This window comes from Lithobates pipiens, unplaced genomic scaffold, assembly GCF_037356315.1.
Source record: "Lithobates pipiens isolate NorthernLeopardFrog02 unplaced genomic scaffold, aLitPip1_a1.2 Scaffold_18, whole genome shotgun sequence".
Taxonomy (NCBI): Eukaryota; Metazoa; Chordata; class Amphibia; order Anura; family Ranidae; genus Lithobates; species Lithobates pipiens.
In genome coordinates this window covers 248,408,450-248,423,705 of record NW_027507758.1, presented here as the reverse complement: position 1 = coordinate 248,423,705, position 15,256 = coordinate 248,408,450, and positions in this window count along the sequence as shown.

Here is a 15,256-nt window from a genome sequence, read left to right as displayed (position 1 = left end):
TGTCCACTACACTACACTGACCACTACACTACACTGACCACTGCTCTGTCCACTACACTGACCACTACACTGACTACTGCTCTGTCCACTACACTACACGGACCACTGCTCTGTCCACTACACTACACTTTCCACTACACTACACTGACCAGTGACCACTACACTGACCACTGCTCTGTCCACTACACTGACCACTACACTAGACTGTCCACTGCTCTGTCCACTGCTCTGGCCACTACACTACACTGTCCGCTACACTGACCACTACACTACACTGACCAGTGACCACTACACTGACTACTGCTCTGTCCACTACACTACACTTTCCACTGCTCTGTCCACTACACAACACTGTCCACTTCACTACATTGACCATTGCTCTGTCCACTACACTACACTGTCCATTACACTACACTGACCCCACTGCTCTGTCCACTACACTACACTGTCCACTACACTACACTGACTACTGCTCTGTCCACTACACTACACTAACCACTACACTACACTGACCACTGCTCTGTCCACTACACTACACTGACCACTGCTCTGTCCACTACACTACACTGACAACTACACTACACTGACCACTGCTCTGTCCACTACACTGACCACTACACTGACTACTGCTCTGTCCACTACACTACACGGACCACTGCTCTGTCCACTACACTACACTTTCCACTACACTGACCACTACACTACACTGACCAGTGACCACTACACTGACCACTGCTCTGTCCACTACACTACACTGACCACTACACTACAATGACCACTGCTCTGTCCACTACACTACACTGACCACTGCTCTGTCCACTACACTACACTGATCACTACACTGACCACTGCTCTGTCCACTACACTACACTGACCACTGCTCTGTCCACTACACTACACTGATCACTACACTGACCACTGCTCTGTCCACTACACTACACTGACCACTACACTACACTGACCACTGCTCTGTCCACTACACTACACTGACCACTACACTACACTGACTACTGCTCTGTCCACTACACTACATGGACCACTGCTCTGTCCACTACACTACACTTTCCACTACACTGACCACTACACTACACTGACCAGTGACCACTACACTGACCACTGCTCTGTCCACTACACTGACCACTACACTACACTGTCCACTGCTCTGTCCACTGCTCTGGCCACTACACTACACTGTCTTCTACACTGACCACTACACTACACTGACCAGTGACCACTACACTGACTACTGCTCTGTCCACTACACTACACTGACCACTGCTCTGTCCACTACACTGACCACTACACTACACCGTTCACTACACTACACTGACCACTGCTCTGTCCACTACACTACACTGTCCACTGCTCTGTCCACTACACAACACTGTCCACTTCACTACATTGACCATTGCTCTGTCCACTACACTACACTGTCCATTACACTACACTGACCCCACTGCTCTGTCCACTACACTACACTGTCCACTACACTACACTGACTACTGCTCTGTCCACTACACTACACTAACCACTACACTACACTGACCACTGCTCTGTCCACTACACTACACTGACCACTGCTCTGTCCACTACACTACACTGACCACTGCGCTGTCCACTACACTACACTGACCACTGCTCTGTCCACTACACTACACTGACCACTACACTACACTGACCACTGCTCTGTCCACTACACTGACCACTACACTGACTACTGCTCTGTCCACTACACTACACGGACCACTGCTCTGTCCACTACACTACAATTTCCACTACACTGACCACTACACTACACTGACCAGTGACCACTACACTGACCACTGCTCTGTCCACTACACTGACCACTACACTAGACTGTCCACTGCTCTGTCCACTGCTCTGGCCACTACACTACACTGTCCGCTACACTGACCACTACACTACACTGACCAGTGACCACTACACTGACTACTGCTCTGTCCACTACACTACACTGACCACTGCTCTGTCCACTACACTGACCACTACACTACACCGTTCACTACACTACACTGACCACTGCTCTGTCCACTACACTACACTGTCCACTGCTCTGTCCACTACACAACACTGTCCACTTCACTACATTGACCATTGCTCTGTCCACTACACTACACTGTCCATTACACTACACTGACCCCACTGCTCTGTCCACTACACTACACTGTCCACTACACTACACTGACTACTGCTCTGTCCACTACACTACACTAACCACTACACTACACTGACCACTGCTCTGTCCACTAGACTAACCACTACACTGACCACTGCTCTGTCCAATACACTACACTGACCACTACACTACTGTTCACTACACTACACTACACTGACCACTGCTCTGTCCACTAGACTAACCACTACACTGACCACTGCTCTGTCCAATACACTACACTGACCACTACACTACTGTTCACTACACTACACTGACCACTACACTACACTACACTGACCACCGCTCTGTCCACTACATTACACTGACCACAACACTACAGTATTCCTATACTGACCAATATGGACTCTAACGGCTTGTCTAATATTTATAATCTCTCTCTCTCTGGCTGGCTGCACCACTGCTCTGTCCACTACACTACACTGTCCACTACACTACACTGACCACTGCTCTGTCCACTACACTACACTGACCACTGCTCTGTCCACTACACTACACTGACCACTGCCCTGTCCACTACACTACACTGACCACTGCGCTGTCCACTACACTACACTGACCACTGCTCTGTCCACTACACTACACTGACCACTACACTACACTGACCACTGCTCTGTCCACTACACTGACCACTACACTGACTACTGCTCTGTCCACTACACTACACGGACCACTGCTCTGTCCACTACACTACACTTTCCACTACACTGACCACTACACTACACTGACCAGTGACCACTACACTGACCACTGCTCTGTCCACTACACTGACCACTACACTACACTGTCCACTGCTCTGTCCACTGCTCTGGCCACTACACTACACTGTCCGCTACACTGACCACTACACTACACTGACCAGTGACCACTACACTGACTACTGCTCTGTCCACTACACTACACTGACCACTGCTCTGTCCACTACACTGACCACTACACTACACCGTTCACTACACTACACTGACCACTGCTCTGTCCACTACACTACACTGTCCACTTCACTACATTGACCATTGCTCTGTCCACTACACTACACTGTCCATTACACTACACTGACCCCACTGCTCTGTCCACTACACTACACTGTCCACTACACTACACTGACTACTGCTCTGTCCACTACACTACACTAACCACTACACTACACTGACCACTGCTCTGTCCACTAGACTAACCACTACACTGACCACTGCTCTGTCCAATACACTACACTGACCACTACACTACTGTTCACTACACTACACTACACTGACCACTGCTCTGTCCACTAGACTAACCACTACACTGACCACTGCTCTGTCCAATACACTACACTGACCACTACACTACTGTTCACTACACTACACTGACCACTACACTACACTACACTGACCACCGCTCTGTCCACTACATTACACTGACCACAACACTACAGTATTCCTATACTGACCAATATGGACTCTAACGGCTTGTCTAATATTTATAATCTCTCTCTCTCTGGCTGGCTGCACCACTGCTCTGTCCACTACACTACACTACATTGACCACTGCTCTGTCCACTGCACAACACTGTCCACTACACTACACTGACCATTGCTCTGTCCAATACACTACACTGACCACTGCTCTGTCAATTACACTACACTACACTTACCATTGCTCTGTCAACTACACTACATGGTCCACTACACTTCACTGACCACTGCACTACATTATCCACTACACTACACTGACCACTGCTCTGTCCACTACACTACACTGACCACTACACTACACTGACCACTGCTCTGTCCACTACACTACACTGACCACTACACTACACTGACTACTGCTCTGTCCATTACACTATACTGTCCACTACACTACACTGACCTTTGCTCTATTCACTACACTACACTTTCCACTACACTACACTGACCACTGCTCTGTCTAATACACTATACTGACCATTGCTCTGTCAATTACACTACACTGATTAATGCTCTGTCATATACACTACACTACACTGACCATTGCTCTGTCCATTATACTACACTATACTGACCACTGCTTTTTTCCACTACACTACACTGTCCACTAAACTACACTGTCAACTACACTAACCATTGCTTTGTCCAATACACTACACTGACCACAACACTACACTGTCCACTACACTGACCATTACACTACACTGACCACTGCTCTGTCCACTACACTACACTGACCATTACATTGACCATTGCTCTGTCCACTACACTACACTGACCACTACACTACACTGACCACTGCTCTGTGCACTACACTGACCACTGCTCTGTCCACTAGACTAACCACTACACTACACAGAACCACTGCTCTATTCAATACACTACACTACACTGACCACTACACTACACTATACTGACCACCGCTCTGTCCACTACACTACACTGACCACTACACTACAGTATTCCTATACTGACCAATACTGACTCTAACGGCTTGTCTAATATTTCTAATCTCTCTCTGGCTGGCTGCTCCCTCTCCCCAGACCGTATTCACCATCTCCGGGGCCAGCAACACGACCCGACTCTCACTACAGAGTCTCACCTGCAGCTTATGTCTTCCAAAAGCACATCGAGGAGAGGGGGAACTTGGAGGAGGTGAAGACAGCACATCGGTCCGGAGGCTAGGCGGACAAGGGACTCCAGGAGTAACCGAGATTGCGGAAAGGCCAGCCCCGCCATGATCACAGATAGGCCAGCCCCGCTGTGATTGCAGATAGGCTAGCCCCGTCGGGTTTGTGGATAGGCCAGCCCCACCATGATCGAAGATAGGCCAGCCCCACCATAGCCGCTGCCTATTCCTCGAATCACAGGGCGCCAGCCATAGGTACACAGGAAGTAAACTTTAGGGGGACAGTGCCTGACATGGCATTTCGCCTCCCCTAAATGTTGCGCCCGGGGCCACGGTCCCCTCCGCGCCCCCCCCCCCCCACGTTATGCCACTGCCTCCATGCCACGCCACATTAATGCAGTAATTCAAGCAAAAGGAGCCCCAACCAAACATTGAGTGCATATTATACTGTACATGGACACACTTTTCAGTAAGGCAATATTTCTGTGTTAAAAATCCTTTATATATTAACTTTTTGAAGATATCCTAATTTTGTGAGATGCACTTGTATGTGTATATATATATATATATATATATATATATATATATATATATGTAAAATACACGCTGTGGATATAAAAAAAAGTCTACATACCCCTGGTAAAATGGCAGGTTTCTGTGATGTAAAAGAAAGAGACAAAGATAAATTATTTCAGGACTTTTTCCACCATTAGCCTAGGTTCACACATATGTGAACTCAGATATCGCATGTGATTCGTACCCGCACTGCAGGTGCCGATCACATGCAATGTCTGTGTGATGCGAGTTCAGCCATACAGTTGTATGGCTGAACTCACTCGCATTACATTTGCGGAAAAAAGTCCAGGGACTTTTTTTCTCCCGCACTGAAATTGGATTGCATGGATGTTCTAATCTATGCGAGTTCACAGTTCGCACTGCAATCTGTGAACCGATCTGGGGGTGTCATTAACAGTATATTGACACCCGCAGCGGTTCGCAGATATCAGTGTGAACTGCTTGTGGGAGAGATGCGATGCGGGAACCGGCGCAGTAATCACGCTGGTTCCCGCATCGCACAAGTGTGAACCTAAGCTTAATGTGACCTATAAGCTACAACTCAGTTAAACAACAAACTGAATGCTTTTAGGTGGAGGGAAGTAAAAATAAAAAATTAAAATAATATGGTTGCATAAGTGCCCTTAACCACTTAAGCCCCGGACCAATTTGCAGCCAAAGGACCAAGCCCCTTTTGCAATTCGGCACTGCGTCGCTTTAACTGACAATTGCGCGGTCGTGTGACATGGCTCCCAAAAAAAATTGGCGTCCTTTTTTCCCCACAAATAGAGCTTTCTTTTGGTGGTATTTGATCACCTCTGCGGTTTTTATTTTTTGCGTTCTAAACAAAAATAGAGCGACAATTTTGAAAAAAAATCTATATTTTTTACTTTTTGCTATAATAAATATGTCCAAAAAATATATAAAAAAACATTCTTTTCCCTCAGTTTAGGAGGATACGTATTCTTCTACATATTTTTGGTAAAAAAAATCGCAATTATCGATAATTGATTGGTTTGCGCAAAAGTTATAGCGTTTACAAAATAGGGGATAGTTTTATAGCATTTTTATTAATTTTTTTTTTACTAGTAATGGCGGCGATCAGCGATTTTTATTGTGACTGCGACATTTTTGGGACCGTTGTCATTTATACAGCAATCAGTGCTATTTAAATGCACTGATTCCTGTGTAAATGACACTGACAGTGAAGGAGTTAACCACTTGGGGGATGAGGGGTTGTGTGACATTATGTGTTTTTTTTTATTGTAGGGGGCGTGGCCTGGCATGTAACATCACTGATCGTCTTTCCCTATAACAGGGAACAGACGATCGGTGACAGCCACAGTAGAAAGCACTGGGAGAGGTTTGTTTACACAGACCTCTCCTTGTTCTTCAGCTCTGTGACCCGCAGCCACGGTCACAGAGCTCAGGACCGGGTCGGGAGTGCTTAAAGAGCCACGTACAGGCACGTGATTGTGCCCAGCCATGCCATTCTGCTGACGTATATGTGCAGGAGGCGGTCCTTAAGCAGTTAAACTAATATTTTGTTGAAGCACCTTTTGATTTTATTACAGCACTCAGTCTTTTTGGGTATGAGTCTATCAGCATGGCAAATCTTGACTTGGCAATATTTGCCCACTCTTTGGCATCTCCTGTGCACAGCCCTCTTCAGATCACCCCACAGATTTTCAATCAGATTCAGGTCCGGGCTCTGGCTGGACCATTCCAAAACTTTAATCTTCTTCTGGTGAAGCCATTTCTTTGTTGATTTGGATGTATGCCTTGGGTCATTGACATGCTAAAAGATGAAGTTCCTCTTCATGTTCAGCTTTCTAGCAGAAGCCTGAAAGTTTTGTGCCAATATTGACTGGTATTTGGAACTGTTCATAATTCCCTCTACCTTTACTAAGACCCCATGTTCCAGCTGAAGAAAAACAGCCCCAAAGCATGATGCTGCCACCACCATGCTTCACTGTGGGTATGTGTTTTTTTGGTGATGTGCAGAGTTGTTTTTGTGCCAAACATATCTTTTGGAATTTTGGCCAAAAATTTTCAACATTATGTTTCATCAGACCATAACATATTTTCACACATGCTTTTGGGAGATTTCAGATGTGTTTTTGCAAAGTTTAGCTGTTACTAAAATTTTCCAATGGATGCTGATGGGAGATGATTAAGCCTCTTTAATGTTAGTCACTCTATTAGCTTGAGGCCTTGAGTTAGGAGGCACTGAAATAACCCCCAACTAGTAATGTTTCCCTAAATCTTCACGTTATCGAGATATATGGATCTACAGCTTATCTTAACAATTCTGAAATCCTTACATTCCCTTACGTTTTATAAAAGGTGGCTGATACTATGGGTCTCACTGCCCTAGACATACGTTTGTTATATTGGATAGAGCCTGTATTTTAGGCCTGACTTTATTACCCTACATATATTCTGGTTGTTACAATAAGGCCATTGATCACTTCAGAGAGCAAATCCTTTTGTTGACAATTTTTCTAATACTGTATCTATTTTATACAATGTTTAAAACTCTGCAATAAAAATGATTGAAATGAAGAAAAGGCTTCAGTTTTGCCACTATACCCCATAGCCCAGACATATGAAGAATACAGGAGATTGTTGTCACATGTATGACACAGCCAGTACTTGCCACATATTCCTGCAGCTCCATTAATATTGCTGTAGGCCTCTTGGCAGCCTCCCTGACCAGTTTTCTTTTCGTCTTTTTATTAATTTTGGAGGGACGCCCAGTTCTTGGTAATGTCACTGTTGTGCCATATTTTCTCCTCTTGATGATGACTGTCTTTACTGTGTTCCATGGTAATGCCTTGGAAATTCTTTTGTACCCTTCTCCTTTTAACAATGAGATCCCTCCCTCCTATGATTTGGAAGCCATCTGCGAACCATGGCTTTTACTGTAGGATGCGACTAAGAACATGTCAGGAAAGACCTACTAGAACAGCTGAACTTTATTTGAGCTTAATCAGAGGCACTTTAAATGATGGTAGGTGTGTACTGACTCCTATTTAACATGAGTTTGAATGTGATTGCTTAATTATAAACACAGCTACATTCCCAGTTATAAGAGGGTGTGCACACTTACGCAACCACATTATTTTTGTTTTTTATTTTTACTTCCCCCACCCCTAAAAGATTTCAGTTTGTTTTTCAATTGAGTTGTACAGTTTATATGTCACATTAAAAGGTGGAAAAAGTTCTGAAATGATTTATCTTTGTCTCATTTTTTTTACATCACAAAAACCTGACATTTTAACAGGGTGTGTAGACTGTTTATATCCATACATACATACACACACACACATGTACGGTGAGGGGGAAAAGTATTTGATACCCTGCTGATTTTGTACTTTTGCCCACTGACAAAGAAATTATCAGTCTATAACTTTAACGGTAGGTTTATTTTAACAGTGAGAGACAGAACAACAACAAAAAATCCAGAAAACCACATTTCAAAAAAAGTTATAAATGAATTAGCATTTTAATGAGTGAAATAAGTATTTGACCCCTACCTAAAACATGAGTTAGTACTTGGTGGCAAAACCCATGTTGGCAATCAGAGGTCAGACATTTTTTGCAGTTGGCCACCAGGTTTACACACATCTCAGGAGGTATTTTGTCCCACTCTTTGCAGATCCTCTCCAAGTCATTAAGGTTTCAAGGCTGACGTTTGGTAACTCGCACCCAGGGCCGCCATCAGGGGGGTGCAGCTCATACACTTGTAAGGGGCCCCAGCATCTGGACGGGCCCGGCCGTCTGCCAGGGATATGAGAAGGCAGGGTAGGGTACAGAGGAGCTCCTTGGATGCTCCTGTATGTGTATGAGTCGGAAGGCTGCTGCTCTGTCATGAGCTGAGATTGGGCTCTTTGCTGCCACCTGTGGCCATTTCCTGCATGTGCACCCCTCTGCATATGGAAACAAGAGCTGGGACTAGGGACGCCTTACAAGTAAGGGCTGTTGTGCAGGGGGGGGGGGGGGGGGCTGTGTGTGTGAATGTGTACATGTCTCTCTGTGTGTGTATGCCTGTGTGTGTGTGTGTACGTGCTAGGAGCGTACAGGTGTGAGGGAGGGGCCTCAGAGTACAGGTGTAGGGGGGCTGAGGCACTGAAGGACTTGGGGGGAAGGCTAGTAGGCGGGACCCTTGGGAATGTTGGTGGTCAGGCTCGGGGGGGCACCCCAGGCCTAAAGCTGTGTAAGGGGCCCCACAAATTCAGATGGCTGTCCTGCTCGCACCTTCAGCTCCCTCCACATATTTTCTATGGGATTAAGGTCTGGAGACTGGCTAGGCCACACCAGTATGTGCTTCTTCTTGAGCCACTCCATTGTTGCCTTGGCTGTGTGTTTTGGGTCATTGTCATGCTGGAATACCGATCCATGACCCATTTTCAATGCCCTGGCTGAGGGAAGGAGGTTCTCACCCAAGATTTGATTGTACATAGCCCCATCCATCGTCCCTTTGATGTGGTGAAGTTGTCCTGTCCCCTGATGCCGCGTACACACGATCAAACAAGCGGGTGGAAAAGTCCGGCAAACTCAAGTCCGCCAAACAATCCCCCCGTGTGTAGCCTCCGGCATACTTTTTTGACCCGAAAGTACGGCGGACTTAGAATGTAGTTTTACACTCCAATCTTCCCGCCGGACTCGCATTTTGGCGGACAATCCGGCCGTGTGTGTGCCAGTCCGCCGTACTTTTGAAATGAACGGACTTTTCCCGCCAGGAGAAAAGTCTGCTTATTTCGAGCGGGTCTCCAGGTAGGCAGGGCCCGCGAAGGAGATGTCGCTGGCCCCGCCGCCTGGTATGGACTTAGAGGGGAACCCCAACGCCAAAAAAAATCGGCATGGGGGTCCCCCCAAAGTCCACAACAGACCCTTGTCCGAGCACGCTACCCGGCGGCGGCGGCGGCGACAGAAGACCGGGCCACCGCCTGTAAAAGAGCTATAAGAAGGCGCGGTGGCCCGGCAGAAGAACCAAAGAGGGGGACAAGACCCCTGAAGTCGGAAGAAGAGGGCGGCGGCGAGGAAGAAAGCCCGGCTCAGAAGGCAACGGGGCTGCTCACCGAAGAGGAGGAAGCGGTTTCAGGTAAGTGAAAACATTTTTTTTTCATTTTTTTAAGATTATTGATGCATTTTTTTTTTTTTTCTTTGGGTGGCCCTGCACTTTAACCACTTGACCACTGGGCACTTAAACACCCTTAATAACCAGACCAATTTTCATCTTTTGGTGCTCTCACATTTTGAATGACAATTACTCAGTCATGCAACACTGGACCTATATGAAATTTTTGTCCTTTTTTTCACACAAATAGAGCTTTCTTTTGGTGGTATTTAATCACCTCTCAGTTTTTTATTTTTTGTGCTATAAAAGAAAAAAGACCGAAAATTCTGCGAAAAAATTTATTTTTCTTCGTTTCTGTTATAAAATTTAGCAGATTAGTAATTTTTTCTTCATAAATTTTGGCCAAAATTTATACTATTACATATCTTTGGTAAAAATAAGTACAAATTGGTGGATATTATTTGGTCTTTGTGAAAGTTATAGAGTCCACAAGCTATGGTGCCAATATCTGAAAATTGATCACACCTGAAGTACTGACGGCCTATTTCAATTCTTGTGACCCTAACATGCCAGAAAAGTACAAATACCCCCCAAATGACCCCTTTTTGGAAAGAAGACATTCCAATGTATTTAGTAAGAGGCATGATGAGTTTTTTGAAGTTGTCATTTTTTCCCACAATTCTTTGCAAAATCAAGATTTTCTTTCCTTTTTTTTTTTCCACAAAATTGTCATATTATCAGGTTATTTCTCACACACAGCATATGCATACCACAAATTACACCCCAAAACACATTCTGCTATTACTCCCGAGTACGGCGATACCACATGTGTGAGACTTTTACACAGTGTGGCCACATACAGAGGCCCAAAATACAGGGAGCGCCATCAGGCGTTCTGGAGCACCCAGGACAATTCTGACATTTCTCTCCTACATGTAAAAATCATCATTTATTTGCTAGAAAATTACAGAGAACCCCAAAACATTATATATTTTTTTTTAGCAAAGACCCTGGAAAATACAATGGTGGTCGTTGCAAATTTTTATCTCACACGGTATTTGCGCAGCAATTTTTCGAACGCGTTTTTTTGGGGGAAAAAACTGTTTTGTGCTTAAAAGAAAACAGTAAAGTTAGCCCAATTTTTGCATAAAGTGAAAGATGAAGTTATGCTGAGTAAATAGATATCGAACATGTCACTCTTCAAAATTGCACATGCCCGTGGAATGGCGGCAAACGTCGCTACTTAAAAAAATCCCCATAGGCGACGCTTTAAATTTTTTTTACTGGTTACATGTTTTGAGTTGCAGAGGAGGTCTAGGGCTAGAATTATTGCTCTCGCTCTAACATTCGCAGAGATACCTCACATGTGTGGTTTGAACACCGTTTTCATATGTGGGCGGGGCTTACGTATGCGTTCGCTTCTGCATGCGAGCACATGGGGACAGGGGCGCTTTAAATGTATTTTTTTTTTTTATTGTTCATTTTACTTTATTTTAGTTTGACATTTTTTTCCCCAAAAATACATTTTTGATCACTTTTATTGCTATTACAAGGAATGTAAACATCCCTTGTAATAGGAATATGGGGTGACAGGTCCTCTTTACAGTGAAATGTGGGGGTCAATATGACCCCACATCTCACCTCTAGGCTGGGAAGCCTGAAAAAAAAAATAAAAATAAAAAGATTCTGGCTTTGATCGTACTGGCGAGTTGGTAGAAGCACCGGAGGGCGGTGAGGGGTGGGGGGCGTCTATGGCTGGGTATTGCAGGGTATCACCGAGTATGGCTGGGTATGGCAATTTATGGCAGGGTATTGCAGAGTATTGGCGGGGTATTGGCGGGTATGGCAGAGTATTGGGGGTATTGCAGAGTATTGGGGGGTACTGCAGAGTATTGGGGGGTACTGCAGAGTAATGGGGGGTACTGCAGAGTAATGGCAGGGTACTGCAGAGTATTGGGGGGTACTGCAGAGTAATGGCAGGGTACTGTAGAGTATTGGGGGGTACTGCAGAGTAATGGCAGGGTACTGCAGAGTATTGGGGGGTACTGCAGAGTAATGGCAGGGTACTGCAGAGTAATGGGGGGTACTGCAGAGTAATGGCAGGGTACTGCAGAGTAATGGGGGGTACTGCAGAGTAATGGCAGGGTACTGCAGAGTATTGGCAGGGAATTGAGGGGTTAAATTCGGTGAGCAGCGATGTGGGCACCGCAGATGCAGCCCACAGCGCTGCTAACACCGATCTCTTTCCCCTCCGCTGTACCGATCGGTACAGAGAGGGGGAGGGAGGAACCGGCGTCATAGCATGACGCCAGTTTGTTTACAAGTGATCACTCCGTCATTTGACGGAGCGATCACGTGGTAAACGGCCGCGACGAGCGGCCGTTTACCGTGATCCGTGATGCGCCGGGTCCGCTGGACCCGGCGGTCACGGATGATCTCGTGTGCGCGCCCCAGGGGGCGCGCGAGAGCAGAATTCTGGGAGGCCGTTAATTAACGGCCTCTCAGAGTTAAACAACCGCCCTGAAGCCGTTAATCGGCAATGGGCGGTTGTTAAGTGGTTAAGAGAGGGCTCCTAATCTCAGCTCGTTACCTGTATAGAAGACACCTGGGAGGCAGAAGTCTTGCTGGTTGATAGGGGTTCAATTACTTATTTCACTCATTAAAATGCAAATCAAGTTATAATTTTTTTGAAATGCGTTTTTCTGCATATTTTTGTTGTTCTGTCTCTCACTGTTAAAATAAACATACCATTAAAATTATAGACTGATCATTTCTATGTCAGTGGCCAAACGTACAAAATCAGCAGGGGATTAAATCATGTTTTCCCTCACTGTAGTATCTTGGAATTTAATCCCCTGTGGAACAACCCTTCCTACCCTAAAATCTGTAAATTGCAGGGATTCTCTGCATGGCAACAGAAGGGTATTTGGTATAATTCCCAATTATTTACCAGTACTACACTCAAGACATATGGTTAACTTTGCTCTGAGTTTCTACTGCCCCCTAGGCAATTCTATCAATACCTTCAACTTAGATACCCGATACAAGCCAAAAAACAGACACTTCATCTTAGCGCAGCTAGCTCTTTACTGGTAACTGAAGTCATCCCATGAGGCATTGCAAGGCTGACAGTTACAAGCATGACTCACAGGCACAGGCAGAGGCATGATGGGACTTGCAGTTTTGCAACAACTGGAGGGCCACCAGTTTGAGACTCGCGATCTATGGGGTATTATCTATTCAGAATCATGTCTTATTGACATGTAGGACACACTGGGTTGCTGTTGTTGGAAAAATAGACAGTGATCAATGGGATATGGCCTTAGAATCAATTCCCATCTCCACATTGTCCGCCTCACATAAGCTCTCTCAACGGTTTATTCTTCACAGGGCTTATCGCACACCTGCCAGATTATTGGACTGGGGTAGGAGGGATACACCAATCTGTCCTAAATGTAACATACATAGAGGCAACTTTATACACATGAATTGGTGCCGTTTCTGACAGCCCATTGGTGTGCTGGCTTGGAGCGCTTGATCTTGAAATGTACCAACCAGGTATTTACATTTTGATGACCTGTCTGTTGTACTGTCAGATACTGGATGTCGCCTACTATACCTACAAGAAAGCAATTGATTGAGTATGTCAAATCCCTCCTAATGAGAGAGCAACTTGCTTATCGCCATAGAAATGCAATGAGAAAATTCCATCATATAGAGCAGAGCTGGTTAGATACCCCTGGTCTGGCTTCCCCACAGCTGGTGATGGATAGGCTTTAACAGCTATAAGCATACATAATTCGACGTTGATGGGATTTAAGTCTTGCGGTACCCACCTATTGTTTAGGATGTTCTTCTTCTTGATTTTTTTTTATTTTTTACTTTTTGACGTGATGTGTGTAAGAAAAGACAGATAACAGGGAGCCCCACCGCGACTCTTCCTATTCCGCCTACTGAACTACAAAGACCGGGATGCCATCCTAAGTAAACCTAGGATGGCTGGAATCCTAAAGGTGGACAATGCCAAGGTATCATTATTTCCAGATTTTTCTGTGGAGGTGCAGCAACGAAGATCCAAATCCATTGATATCAAGAAAAGGCTGAGGGCCCTAAATGTTCAATATTTAAGTTGTATCCAGCAAAGCTGAAAGTGATTGCCAATGGCACCTTGCATTACTTTGAAAATCCTTTTGGGGCTATGCATTGGCTGGATAGAGAGGAGAGAGCCCTGGTACAATGCCCTGCGTAGGTAAAATATTCTGATTCCTTTACTACATTTTGATTCACTGGTGCCTTTTTGAGATAAAATGTATTTTCACCAGGGATGGTGTTCCATACTATTTATTTATCCCCCCCTGAACGTCGCCTTTGCATACCTGTGCCCTGACAAGAGCCCCCTACAAATGGCCCTGCGAGGACTGTACCCCCCTGTCTGTTGGGCATTACTTCGGTTATGTGCGGCCCAGTTGGCCAGACACTCTGATAAATTTAACGATACACGTTTTCTTTTTTCTTCTCTGAGCATGACCCTCTTCTCCCTACAGGTGGGACATTTATGTGAATACTTACTGATGCTAATACCTGTAGTTTCCACAAGATGGCATATAGAGCTGGGATTTAGGTCTAAGGTGAAATGGGTAGGCTGGGATCCATACTATGTATAAATGCTACTACTATATACCCTAAATGCCATGATAATACCTTATATAACAACAGTGGGGCCCTCGGCCCTTTGCTCTACATCTAATATGCCTGCAAATGGCGAATAGTGGTATTAAGGGGCTAATGTAGGGCGGCACAGTGGTGTAGTGGCTAGCACTCTCACCTAGCAGTAAGAAGGGTCGCTG